We start from the raw sequence: 13,975 nt of genomic DNA on the forward strand, positions 1-13,975 counted from the left end.
TGGACCCAGGGGACACTGTAATAGAGTCCGCCAGACAGGACAGCAAGGGTAGAGGGTTGCAACTTCTGTACTGGGCCACCACAGTAGTATATAGTATAGGTCAGTGTTTTCCAAGGAGGGGTGCCTCCAGGTGTTGCAAAACTACAACTCCCAGCATGCCCGGACAGCCGATGGCTGTCCGGGCATGCTGGGAGTTGTAGTTTTTTAACAACTGGAGGCACTCTGGTTGGGAAACACTGGTATAGGTTATCTGCACCATTCCGGGAGTTGGAGGATTGGCTGGATAAATATCGGCCAAAATACCGGCTATGTCGGTAAAATACCGGTCAGGTGACAACCCTATTTGCAGATCAGCTGCATTCACTTGAATTGGGATTAGTTGCAGTACCAGACATAGCCCATTGCCAATGTGGTGTCCCGGTACCGTAATGCATACCGTACCTTGTATGGTGGTCCCCAAAGTCAGAGTAACTACGCTCAGGTAGGGTCCCCCAGGTGGGACAGCCCCTAGTCGCCTCTCTTCTATGCTAATTCTGTTATGTTTATATGTACATATTTAATAATAATAATGTATATTTAATATAATGTATAGTATGCTTACCTTGTTAGCATTGCAGGTCCTTTGGTCATGTGACCATGTTAATTCCTCTGTGGTATGTTAGAGGACCTTTGGAGGTTCTTGGGTCACATGTTACCCATAATTCTATGTAAAGGTGATTGACAGAAGTATTGAACCAATTAGCACTAGTCCAGCCCCTGCCCATATAAGGGAGCTGTAGTCAATTATCGCTCTCTTGGGTTGCTGCTCTCGTGGATGCCGGACTAGCAGGACGGATCTGCGCAACTTTCAAAGACAAGCTAGGTCTGAAAACCTACCGGCCTCAGCCTAAAATAAACCGTGAGTTCTAAACTAATCCCGCTAAAGCTAGCGTGACTACTGGACTGCAACTAATTCCCCTAAATCCAGTGGAATAGCGCCTATCAGTCTAAGGACTCAAAATTAATTAAGGTCCCAAGAATTTGCATTTGTAGAGACTGTTCCGGCTATGAAGCGTGCATAAAATCTTCAGTAAAAGTTCCAACTGTTTTCAGCAAACTCTCCGGTTGTGGACATTCAATTATTCTATACCTCCCTATCACTCTTGGGAAGGGTGGCGGTAGGACAAGCATTACAGAGGAGCCCTCACCCTGGCATCACGAATAGCAAGGGTTAACCAGACACCATTTAGTCACCGCACAGCTACACCCCATATACCCTACATCCCCCAACGTGGTGCTATTTCTATATCTTTCATTAATGTAATGTGACATAAACTCTTGGAACATGACTGACCCTTCGGAATAAATTTTTTTGTGAAAGCCCTTCTTTGTAAACTACAAGGACTATTTGTTCTACAACAGTGTTTACCTTCCTATCCCAGAGGTTACTGGAGAAGGAAGTTAGAAGACTCAGATGTTGACCAATGCTATTCATAGAGCAGTCTTTCCTTTTTAGAAACCACAGGGTCAAAGGGGTAAGATTTCTCCTGGAGGAGGACACCATAATGGTCATTCCCAATGGAGTGCTAATGGCCTGTGAATCTCCACACACTGTTATGGTGTTGTCCTCAAGGAGAAAGCTTACCCCTTTGACCCCTTGGTTTCCTTTTAGAATTTTTAGTGGAGTGCTAATCAATCTCCACACACTGTTATGGTGTTCTCCTTAACCCCCTAAGGACTCAGGGTTTTTAAAGTTTTTGCACTTTCGTTTTTTTCCTCCTTACCTTTTACAAATCATAACCCTTTCAATTTTCCACCTAAAAATCCATATTATGGCTTATTTTTTGCGTCACCAATTCTACTTTGCAGTGACATCAGTCATTTTACCCAAAAATTCACGGCGAAACGGAAAAAAAATCATTGTGCGAAAATCGAACTGTCCAGAGCAGGAGCAAATCCCCATGGCAAACCTATTCTGCTCTGGACAGTTCCTGGCATGGACAGAGGTGTCAGCAGAGAGCACTGTGGTCAGATTTGAATGAACTACACATCCTCTGCTTCCTCTGAAGCATACAGCAGCTGATAAGTACTGGAAGGATTTAGAATTTTAAATAGAAGTAATTTACTAATCTCCCCTGGATCCACACCACTCTTAAAGTTGATTTATTTATTTATTTTTTAAATCAACTTGTGCGAGAAAGTTAAACAGATTTGTAAATGACTTCTATTAAAAAATCTTTACCCTTCTAGTACTTTTTAGCAGCTGTATGCTACAGAGGAAATTCTTTTCTTTTTGAATTTTTTTTGTGTCTTGTCCACAGTGCTCTCTGCTGACACCTGATGCCCATATCAGGAACTGTCCAGAGCAGGAGAAAATCCTCATAGCAAACCTATGCTGCTCTGGACAGTTCCTGACACGGACAGAGGTGTCAGCAGAGAGCACTGTGGACAAATCAAAAACAAAATTCAAAAAGAAAAGAACTTCCTCTGTAGCGTACAGCTGCTAAAAAGTACTGGAAGGGTAAAGAATTTTTAATAGAAGTCATTTACAAATCTGTTTAACTTTGTGGCACCAGTTGATTTAAAAAAATATAAAAAATAATAATCTACCGGAGATCCCCTTTAAGCTGACCAGAATAAATATTGACATTACCCGCTCATCTTATGTGTATGCAAGCCTTCCTCCCCCTCTTTGCCAACAAAAGATGAGGGAGAAAAGAAAACTTTAATCAGATTTCAACAGCCTATGTCAACAGCCTACCCCCCCCCATCCCTCCTCCCACCAAAAAAATGCTCCCTCGATAGAGCCAAGTATGAATGTCTATATGAGACAAATTGCTGTCAGAGGACTGTAGACAATTTTCCCCTCTGCTCCCCTGCCATTTCCTCCTAATTTTTCTATGCCCCAGACAGCCTGAGCCCATGAGCTGTCCCCTTTAAATTTAGCATACCTGGCCCCATTGGTGTTTACTACATCTAGCAGACTGGCGTCCACCCTACTTAAAGCCCCTTGTAAACATTGCCCCTTTGTTTGTTGCCCATTAATTAGTGCACCTCATCCGGCGTGATAGAACACTAGTGCTACCTATTGTAGAGGGGTCGAGGGGAAGGGTTCATTAATTCAGAGGGTATTCTCTGTACTTCAGCTGTCATGCCAATGAATAGCTCCGCTCTAATTGAATTAATGGGAATTCTGTCTGTTCATGATGGGCAGAAGTGGTGCAGAATAGGTAATTGCAGATGAACAGTATTTGGATAAACATCTTGCAAACCGTAGGTGGAGATCACAGAAAGTGGGCAGCGCATGCCACATCACCCATAAATCGAAAAATTGTTTCCTAATAAAAAGCTTTCTAAAAGGGCAAATCCGTGTCCAAATAATGGAAGTTACTTTGTGTTCCACTTGTCAGAGCTCCAGGACGTGTTACTATGAGACAGTCAGCCATATTGACGTCTAAGGAAAGTAATTCTTAAAGTGGACCTGTCAGCAGGAAAGCAGGGGTGTGAAAAGGCACATGGCTAGATTGGGCTAGTCATCAGGATTCCGGGCATAACTTTATTTTTATCTCCTTATCTTTCCAGCACTAAGATATAAGCCCTTTTGTTATTATACAAATATAGTAGTAATAGTGTCCCCATGTACCTCCATGTAGTAATAGTGCCCCCATGCCATCTTATAGTAATAGTGCCCCCATGCCATCTTATAGTAATAGTGCCCCCATGCCATCTTATAGTAATAGTGCCCCCATGCCATCTTATAGTAATAGTGCCCCCATGCCATCTTATAGTAATAGTGCCCCTTTGTGCCTCTATATAGTAATTGTGTCACCATGTAACCTCCATGTTGTAATAATCCCCCTGTGTCTCCTTAGAGTAATAGTGCACCTCTTTGCCCCCATATAGTAATAGTACCCCCTCTGCTAGGCAGTTGCCTGGAGATGAGCACTAAGCTGAAAATACTAGCAATGCCCCAAAGGGCATCTCTTGTGCTGGAGGACCTGTTATTGCCATTCATTACATGGGCATCCCAATGAGTTCCATGTGAATTGTCTAATACAGTGATCCCTCAACTTACAATGGCCTCAACATACAATATTTTCCACCTACAATGGTCTTTTCTGGACCATTGTAAGTTGAAACCAGACTCAATATACAATAACAATCTGGACAAAGACAGTCCAGATCTGTGAAACTTGTCAATGGCCGAGAGAACTGACCAATCAGAACGGGCAGTTTACTAGTAAAACACCTGTATTACTGAAGTGCATGCACTGACTGGTGTCTGGTAGCGCCCCCTACAGTACAGGGAGGTATTACATGTTCTGTACTCTTTACCTGTATTACTGAAGTGCAGGGTATTACATGTTCTGTACTCTTTACCTGTATTACTGAAGTGTATGCACTGACTGGTGTCTGGTAGCGCCCCCTACAGTACAGGGAGGTATTACATGTTCTGTACTACTCTTTACCTGTATTACTGAAGTGCATGCACTGACTGATGTCTGGTAGCGCCCCCTACAGTACAGGGAGGTATTACATGTTCTGTACTCTTTACCTGTATTACTGAAGTGTATGCACTGACTTGTGTCTGGTAGCGCCCCCTACAGTACAGGGAGGTATTACATGTTCTGTACTCTTTACCTGTATTACTGAAGTGTATGCACTGACTGATGTCTGGTAGCGCCCCCTACAGTACAGGGAGGTACAACATGTTCTGTACACTTTACCTGTACCAGGGTTAGCTGCTCCTTTGGACACCAGGTGAGGGAGACTCCATGTTTTTTTTTAGGACATTTCCTGTACTGTACAGGACCCCGAAGAAGCGCCGGTCCTCTACATAGACCAGTGTTTCCCAAGCAGGGTGCCCCCAGCTGTTGCAAAACTACAACTCCCAGCATGCCTGGACAGCCTTTGGCTGTCCGGGCATGCTGGGAGTTGTAGTTTTGCAACAGGTGGAGGCTCCCTGCTTGGAAAACACTGACATAGACAGTGATTTACAGCTCCCAGCAGATCTTTATTACTTTTATATGTAAGGATTTGCTTTATCTATATTAATTATCTACTTATTTTCCTTTAATCCTCACTTTCTCCTATTTTTGGATGACATTTTTGGGCTTTAGAACCAATTACCAGGTTTCCATAGAGTTCTGGTCTCAACATACAATGGTTTCAACATACAATGGTCGTCCCGGAACCAATTAATATTGTAACTTGAGGGACCACTGTACTTAATTTTTTCGTGTGGTGTCCCAGCAGGATAAAGAACACTCGATGTCAGGTTCCCCCACATATTACAGCTGATCACTGGGGTCCTATGTGCGCAGTTTATTGTCCAGAGACCCTTCTGAAAGAATTAGGTTGTGAAAACGAACATTATTCTGTCCATTACACAGTAACATGGAGGCATTAAACTCTGCGGCCCCCTCACGGATACTCGGCCCCACCGCACACCTTTTACAGTCAGCTGGCTCTGATGAAAGGGACGTTATAGGCATTTCCCCGCTGGCTCATCCTCCGCCATAGGTCTGTCACATAGAGGCCCTGCGAGGAAAATAATGATGTCATTTGTCAATGAACTGTGAATGAACGTCTCTGCAAAATACTGGAATAGCCCAAAAAAATAAGGAATTAATAATCACTGTATCAGTACTTTCTGACCGTAAAAGAGCAGCGAAGGCAGGATTGTCCCCCCAACAAATATCACTTTTATGGGAGTCAGATGCTGAAGTATGAGCAGATTTTGCATTCACTTTTATTTACCACTCAAGACCAAGCATTTTTGTCTTTATGGTTTTTCATTGCCAGATTTTTTTTTTTTTACTTGGGGGAGGGGGAGGAATAAAAAAAAAAAAAAAAGCAATTCTGCCATTGATTTTTGGATTTCTCTATGCCATTCACTGTAGATAATAATAATACAGTAATAATATAATAATAATAGTTATTATTATTATTATTTATGTTATTAAAAGGGGCACTGTCAGAATCAAAAACACTTTATTTGTTGTATATCTTGGCAAAGCCTTTAGCCTTTCTAATATACTCCATAAAAATTTTCATCTTCTTTTTATAGAAATTATGGCTTATATAAAAAAAAAAAAGACCACTAGGGGTCCCCATACCATCCAGAAAATAATCCTGCCCAGCTGCAGCATCATCTTTGTCCGAACTGAAGCACAGGTGTGGACAAAGTCCAGGAAGTGAGGGCGGGGCTAGCGCTCCTCTGCGCTCACTCCTGTCCTATTAGACTGCAGCATGAAAACAGAGGAGGAGGGGGGTTATAGAGCAGCCTGCAGTGATTGGATGAAGAGACCCAGCACAATACAGCAGACTTAGGGAGGAAGTGAATGTATGGTGAGTGAGGGCGGGCTCAGTGCTTGCCTCGGACATGCCCCTTCCTGAGCAATGGATGTCATAATGAGTGAGCAGCAGCTAGACACATAAAAAAGATATGTAAAGCATCTGCATGATCTAGTGAGTAGCATATAAGCTTTTTTTTTTTCTTTGATATGCCAGGTAGCTTTAAATACAGTATAGAACTTAACTTTATTCTCTGGGTTGATACTTTTATGGAATATATATATATATATATATATATATATATATATATATATATATATAGTATTTCTTACATTGAAAATCAAAATCCCATACATTTTTATTGGTTTCTATCCACAGGCTTGTAGTTTGCATTGTTAAAATTTTGGGGTTTGTACAGCTTTTTACATTTCATTTTATTTAGTTATCTAAGACGCGGGTGAACAAAAGAAAAAACAGAGCACTTCTGGCATCCCATACAGGATAAATAATGTGATCATTTACAGACAGGTTATTATGTATTTTTTTTTATTGAAAAAACAAATAAAGGATTTTTAACAGAAGAATTCAGAATTTTTTTCTTAAACTTTATTTTTTATTTTTTTACTTTTTCCCCTATAAACAGTTGTGGTGCGGTAGAGACTGGTCTGAGAGAAGCCTCGTAGTGTCTTCTCTGCTTTTTAATACGAAGTAGGATTCAAATGACTCAGTATGTGTATGTCTGTACTTTGTACACTGGCTGTTTGGGAACCTATAGATCAGTGGTCTCAAACTGTGACCCTCCGGATGTTGCAAAACTTCAACTCCCAGCATGCCCGGACAGCCAACGGCTGTCCGGGCATGCTGGGAGTTGAAGTTTTGCAACATCCGGAGGGACACAGTTTGAGACCACTGCTATAGATACATAGTAACATAGTTCATAAGGTTGAAAAAAGACCGGAGTACATCAGGTTCCACCTATAACCCTAATGAGTCCCTACTAAGTTGATCCAGAGGAAGGCAAAAAAACACTCCTACTAGATGTAAAAATTCCTTCCTGACTCCAAATATGGCATCAGAATAAATCCCTGGATCAACGTTCTGTCCCTATAAATCTAATATCCATAACCAGCGATGTTATTACTCTCCAAAAATGCATCCAGACCCCTTTTGAACTCTTTTACAGAGTTCACCATGACCATCTCCTCCGAGAGAGAATTCCACAGTCTCACTGCTCTTACAGTAAAGAACCCCCGTCTGTTCTGGTGTAGAAACCTTCTTTCCTCTAGACGTAGAGGATGCCCCCTTGTTATAGATACAGTCCTGGGTATAAATAGATCATGGGAGAGATCTCTGTATTGTCCCCTGATATATTTATACATAGTTATTAGGTCTCCCCTAAGCCTTCTTTTTTCTAAACTAAATAACCCTAATTCTGATAATCTTTCTGGGTACTGTAGTCCTCCCATTCCCCGTATTACTCTGGTTGCCCGTCTTTGAACCCTCTCCAGCTCCACTATATCTTTCTTGTACACTGGTGCCCAGTACTGTGCACAGTATTCTATGTGTGGTCTGACTAGTGATTTGTACAGCGGTAGAATTATTTCCTTGTCGTGGGCATCTATGCCCCTATTGATGCACCCATAATTTTATTTGCCTTGGCAGCAGCTGCCCGACACTGGTCACTACAGCTAAATTTACTATTAACTAAGACTCCTAAATCCTTTTCCACGTCAGTCGTCCCCAGTGTGCTCCCATTTAATACATAATCCCAGTCCGGGTTTTTCTTCCCCATGTGCATTAACTTACATTTATCAGTGTTGAACCTCATCTGCCACTTCCCAGCCCAAACCTCCAACCTATCCAGATCCATTTGTAACAGTGCCCTGTCCTCTATTGTGTTTACCGCTTTACAGAGTTTAGTATAATCTGCAAAGATTGCTACTTTACTATTCAACCCCTCTACAAGGTTATTAAATATAAATATATTAAATAGAACAGGACCCAAGACGGACCCCTGTGGTCCCCACTAGTATCAGTCACCCAATCAGAATAAGTACCATTAATAACCACCCTCTGTTTCCTATCACTGAGCCAGTTACTTACCCACTTGCACACATTCTCTCCCAGCCCCATCCTTCTCATTTTATGCACCAACCTTTTATGTGGGACCATATCAAATGCTTTGGAAAAATCCAGATATACAACATCCAGCGATTCCCCTTGGTCCAGTCTGGAGCTCGCCTCCTCATAAAAGCTGATCAGGTTAGTTTGACAGGACCGATCCCTCATAAATCCATGTGATATGGGGTCACACATTTATTTGTATCAAGATATTCCAAAATAACATCCCTTAGAAAACTCTCAAACAATTTACATACAACGGAGGTTAAACTAACTGGCCTATAATTCCTGGGGTCACCTTTTGATCCCTTTTTAAATACAGTGAACCCCCCGATCTACGATGGCCCCGACATACGATCATTTCAACATGCGATGGCCTCTCAGAGGCCGTCGCATGTTGAAGGCAGCATCAACATACGATGCTTTGTATGTCGGGGCCATCGCATAAACGGCTATCCGACAGCGCAGACTTCTTCAGCTGCCACCGGATAGCCGTTTACAGTGCCCCGTGTGGTCCGCTAATGATCACTTAGGCTCCTTTCACACTAGTGATTTCTAAGTTATTGACGTTCCGTCACGATTTTCGGCGAAAACAGGCCGTTACAAAACCCGACGGCCATGACTAAATCGCATTGCAGCCTATGGGGTTTTGGAACTGCCCGTTTGCACCCGTATATGCCCGTAATTCATTACGGACGCGATACAATAACGGGACATCGTGGCGGAAAAATTGCTGCATGCAGTAATTTTTCCGCCACGATGTCCCGTCACTGTATCACGTCCGTAAGGAATTACGGGCATATATTGGTGCAAACGGGCAGTTACAAAACCCCATAGGCTGCAATGCGATTTAGTCGCGGCCATCAGGGATTTTGTAACGGCCGGTTTTCGCTGAAAATCGTGACGGATCATGCGACGGAACTTCAATAACTGAGAAATCACTAGTGTGAAAGGAGCCTTACCTGTCCTCGGGGCTCCGGCGCGTCCTCTTCGGCATCCCCTGCATCTTCGGCGCTCTCCATCGTCGTCATCACGCCGCTGCGCGCGCCATCCCGTCATCCAATAGGAGCGGCGTGCGTAGCGACGTGATGGCGGCAACGGAGAGCGAGGATGCCGGGGAAGCAGAGGACTTGCCGGAGTGTCGGGGTCACCCCGGGGACGCAGCAACAGCGATGGAAGGCGACATCCCGGGCAGCGGTGACTAGCGGTGATGGTCCGGAGCGGCGGGGACACGTGTGAGTATAGCTTCTCCTACCAGTGGTCTTCAACCTGCGGACCTCCAGATGTTGCAAAACTACAACTCCCAGCATGCCCGGACAGCCGTTGGAGACACAGCGACAGCGATGGAAGGCGACATCCCGGGCAGCGGTGACGGTCCGGAGCGGCGGGGACACGTGAGTATAACTTCTCCTACCAGTGGTCTTCAACCTGCGGACCTCCAGATGTTGCAAAACTACAACTCCCAGCATGCCCGGACAGCCGTTGGCTGTCCGGGCATGCTGGGTGTTGTAGTTTTGCAACATCTGGAGGTCCGCAGGTTGTAGACCACTGTCCTATACTTTACATTGCCCGGATCCCTCAACATACGATGGTTTCAGCAAACGATGGTCCGTTTGGAACGGATTACCATCATATCTTAATCACTGTATTGGTACCACATTTGCCATGCGCCAGTCCTGGGGAACAGTCCCTGTCACTATAGAGTCCCTGAATATCAAAAATAGGGGTCTGTCTATCACATACCTTAATTCCTTTAGAACACGGGGGTCAATCCATTCAACAGGAGGGCCCTCACCTTGCGCATGCTTTAAAAGTGAAATTAAAACTAAGTGTTTACAGACCCCTAGTACACGGTATGACAGTACATATATAGAGAAAGGGAAGGTGCCAAAAGAAGGTATGTAGCACCAGGGCCCTGTAGATTAATTAAAACCTGCACAGAGGAAAAATGGTTGCCCATAGCAACCAATCAGATGGCTTCTTTCATTTTTCAGAGGCCTTTTTGAAAATGAAAGCAGAAATCTGGTTGCTATGGGCGACGGCACCACTATTCCTCTACACAGGTTTTGATATATCTCCCCCTATGTCTCTATATAATGTGACATTACTATTAGCGCCCTTCTCATCCCCTCCATTATTTGTTTAGATGGCAGATGTTTTTTTCCAGATATTTCCATTCTTTCCGCTTTCCGGCGCCCCCTGCCTTGGTTATTATGGAAAAAATATGTAAAAAAAAAAAAACTTTAATTTCACATAATTGGCCTCGGAGTGAGATCACCCTCCCTGGAATGGTAAATGCTTTTCAATGAAGTCATTCCAAATTTGTAACCCTGAGACTCCACACCCACTATTGAGTTTCATGAAGTTTTAATTTTTTTATGGCAAATGTTGCTTTACAGGACACTGAGAAGTAGAAACTGGGGGGCTTCACGGGACATTGTGATGGTGGTTGAATCAGAGGAAACCATGGAGGTATGAGGCAGGACAGTAAAATCTAAAATAATATAATTTATGGGTCACTGTCGGAATCAAAACGTTTTATATGATGTCCATCAAAACATTAACCTTTCTAATATACAGGGTGCGCCATTTATATGGATACACCTTCATAAAATGGGAATGGTTGGTGATATTACCTTCCTGTTTGTGACACATTAGTATATGTGAGGGGGGGAAACTTTTCAAGATGGGTGGGGACCATGGCGGCCATTTTGAAGTTGGCCATTTTGAATCCAACTTTTGTTTTTTGTCCATTTTAGGAACTGTTCAGTATGGAGAGGTTTGCTATGGGGATTTGCTCCTACTCTGGACAGTTCCTGACATGGACAGAGGTGTCAGCAGAGAGCACTGTAGTCAGACAGAAAGGAAACTCAAAAAAATAAGAACTTTATGTGGAGCATACAGCAGCTGATAAGTACTGGAAGGAATAATCCTTCCAGTACTTATCAGCTGCTGTATTTTCCACATAAAGTTCTTTTCTTTTTGAATTTCCTTTCTGTCTGACCACAGTGCTCTCTGCCGACACCTCTGTCCATGTCAGGAACTGTCCAGAGTAGGAGCACATCCCCATAGCAAACCTCTCCATACTGAACAGTTCCTAAAATGGACAGAGGTGTCAGCAGAGAGCACTGTGGTCAGACAGAAAGGAAATTCAAAAAGAAAAGAACTTCCTGTGGAGCATTTGGCAGCTGATAAGTACTGGAAGGATTAAGATTTTTTAATAGAAGTAATTTACAAATCTGTTTTACTTTCTGGCACCAGTCGATTTAAAAAGAAATGTTTTCCAGTGAAGTACCCCTTTAAAGCCAAATGACCTGTTCACTATACCCTGGTCCCTTTCCTTCATTGCAGAGACCTCTCCCTGGGATAATACCGCCATATATGTGAGGTTTTACTTAAAGGTTATTACTTTACGTTAGAAGCAGGTATGATGTAAATGTCTCCCTCGTGTTCTTCACTTTCATCCCAATGTGTTCCATACCACATGTTGTTTTGCAACTAAAATAGCAAGAACTTTGCAGATGGTCCATATAAAAAGCCTCCTGCCCACGCTTTGTTTGTTTCAGTTCTTGCCTCATCTCTTTTTAAAAAATCCTTCATCACGCAAACCCTTCCAGATGTTTTGGCCGGATCTCGCATGAGGCTTAAAGGTGACAATAAAAAAAACACCCAAAAGAGGAAAGTAAAGTGAGGTCATTGTAATGACTTATTAAGGGCTTAGACATGAAAACGTGTGGATTGTTAGTGGGTCATAAAACCTTCTGCCATAGCTCATAGGGGCCTGTGAAATGAATAACTATATGAGTAGCCACAACCCATAGAATGATGGCCAAAGCTACTGTACAGCAGCCGACATGCAGAGAATGGCTTAGGCTGCATTCACACCACATTTTTGCAATACAGTTCCCGTATCGGGTTTTTGATGAAAAACTGATTCCTCAAAACCGGACTAAACTGTATCAAAACGTGTGTACAAATTTTAACCCGTATACGGTTTGAAAAATTATGTCCGGTTGCATCCGTTTTTAAGAAAAAAAAAAAAAAAACGTTTACTTTTCACTCCATTATGAATAAAGTTTCACTTGTTTGTTTGAAATTCCAAGAAAAAAAAAACTTTCGGCATGCATTGCGCATGTGCAAAGTTACAAAACCATTTGGTGCAAACAGGATGGAACCGTACGCACATTCTCTACGGTTCCCACTGACTCCCATGTTAATAGAACCGTATACAATTTCAATACCTGGGCAAAAAAACGTGGTAGGCTATGGTTTTGGGTATGGAAAAAAAAACGGATAAAACGTACACGTGCAAAAAGTACACAACTAGATGCATTGTTTGGCATAGGTTTCAATGCATACGGTTTTCAATACGGTTCCAGACAGTTTTCAAATTGAAAACGTATACGGGAACTGTATTGCAAAAACGTGGTGTGAACCCGGCCTTACATAGCGAAGGGCAGGTTCCAAGTACAGTAGGTAGCACCCTACCAGATGAAGACACAAGTGTTAACAGTTTTAGGAGACTTTGGTGGGTTTGGCAAACACCGTTTTGGGGGAAAATGCCCCTACAGTTTTTGATGCAGTGTTGAGCCACAGTCAATAGTGGATACAGCAGTAAGAAGTAGTATCAGCCCTTCCTTCAGATTTCTCTTTTGACTTCACTCCTGGCCTTGGCTCAAAACAAAAATGTATAAAAAACTGGAGAGATGTTTCTCTAAATAAAACATTCTGTATTTTATACCATCATAGGTTTGGGATATGGGTCAATACCTCAGATATAATAAGCCTTGCATCTGAGTAGGCATCTGAGTAGGCAGCCCACTCTTGTGCACCAGCGAGTCAACACTGAGAGTTAAAGGGGTACTCCAGTGAAAAACATTTTTTTTAAATCAACTGGTGCCAAAACGTTAAACAGATTTGTAACTTACTTCTATTAATAAATCTTAATCCTTCCAGTACTTATCAGCTGCTGTATGCTCCACAGGAAGTTCTTTTCTTGTAATTTTTTTTCTGTCTGACCACAGTGCTCTCTGCTGACACCTCTGTCTGTCTCAGGAACTGTTCAGAGCAGGATAGGTTTGCTATCGGGATTTGCTCCTGCTCTGGACAGTTTCTCAGACAGACAGAGGTGTCAGCAGAGAGCACTGTGGTCAGACAGAAAAGAAATTTAGTCAATGGGAAAAAATCCTCAACAAATCTGTGGAGTAACTGCAGCATAAACAGACATACTGCCAATTTGAGATTTGTACCCATAGGGTAGGGTCACACATAGCGCATCCGCAGAGTATTTGATGCTGCGGATGCGCGACTGACCATCCCTGGCCTCCTGCTGTGCCAGTGCATCCTGCTTTGGTCTGCTCGTAGCAGCAATCTGCTGCTACGAGCAGACACACAGGGATCTGCTAGTCGCCGCACACATGCGCAGTGTACTCACAGATATCGGGGTCGCTCCCCCTGCTCCCTGAGCTAGGTCGAGTGTGAGTACACTGCGCATACGCGTGGCGACTAGCAGATTTCTGTATGTCTGCTCGTAGAGGCGGATTGCCGCTCCCTCTAGGGACGGTCAGTAGCGCATCAG

The 13,975-nt window shown here is 43.2% G+C and overlaps 2 protein-coding genes across 3 annotated transcripts in view; both read right to left on the reverse strand.

Annotated features, from left to right (window-relative positions):
- ITIH6 (inter-alpha-trypsin inhibitor heavy chain family member 6) overlaps nt 1-5,520 on the reverse strand; it is a 65,312-nt gene extending 59,792 nt beyond the window's left edge. For both annotated transcript variants that reach the window (XM_056540304.1, XM_056540302.1), the window contains exon 1: nt 5,431-5,520. The gene's annotated coding sequence lies outside the window, so the exon portion shown is untranslated. The remainder of the gene's footprint in view (nt 1-5,430) is intronic.
- KYAT1 (kynurenine aminotransferase 1) overlaps nt 5,245-13,975 on the reverse strand; it is a 46,414-nt gene continuing 37,683 nt past the window's right edge. The window contains exon 13 of the mRNA XM_056540308.1: nt 5,245-5,520. The gene's annotated coding sequence lies outside the window, so the exon portion shown is untranslated. The remainder of the gene's footprint in view (nt 5,521-13,975) is intronic.

The sequence above is a fragment of the Hyla sarda genome, chromosome 9 (genome assembly GCF_029499605.1).
Source record: "Hyla sarda isolate aHylSar1 chromosome 9, aHylSar1.hap1, whole genome shotgun sequence".
Classification (NCBI taxonomy): Eukaryota; Metazoa; Chordata; class Amphibia; order Anura; family Hylidae; genus Hyla; species Hyla sarda.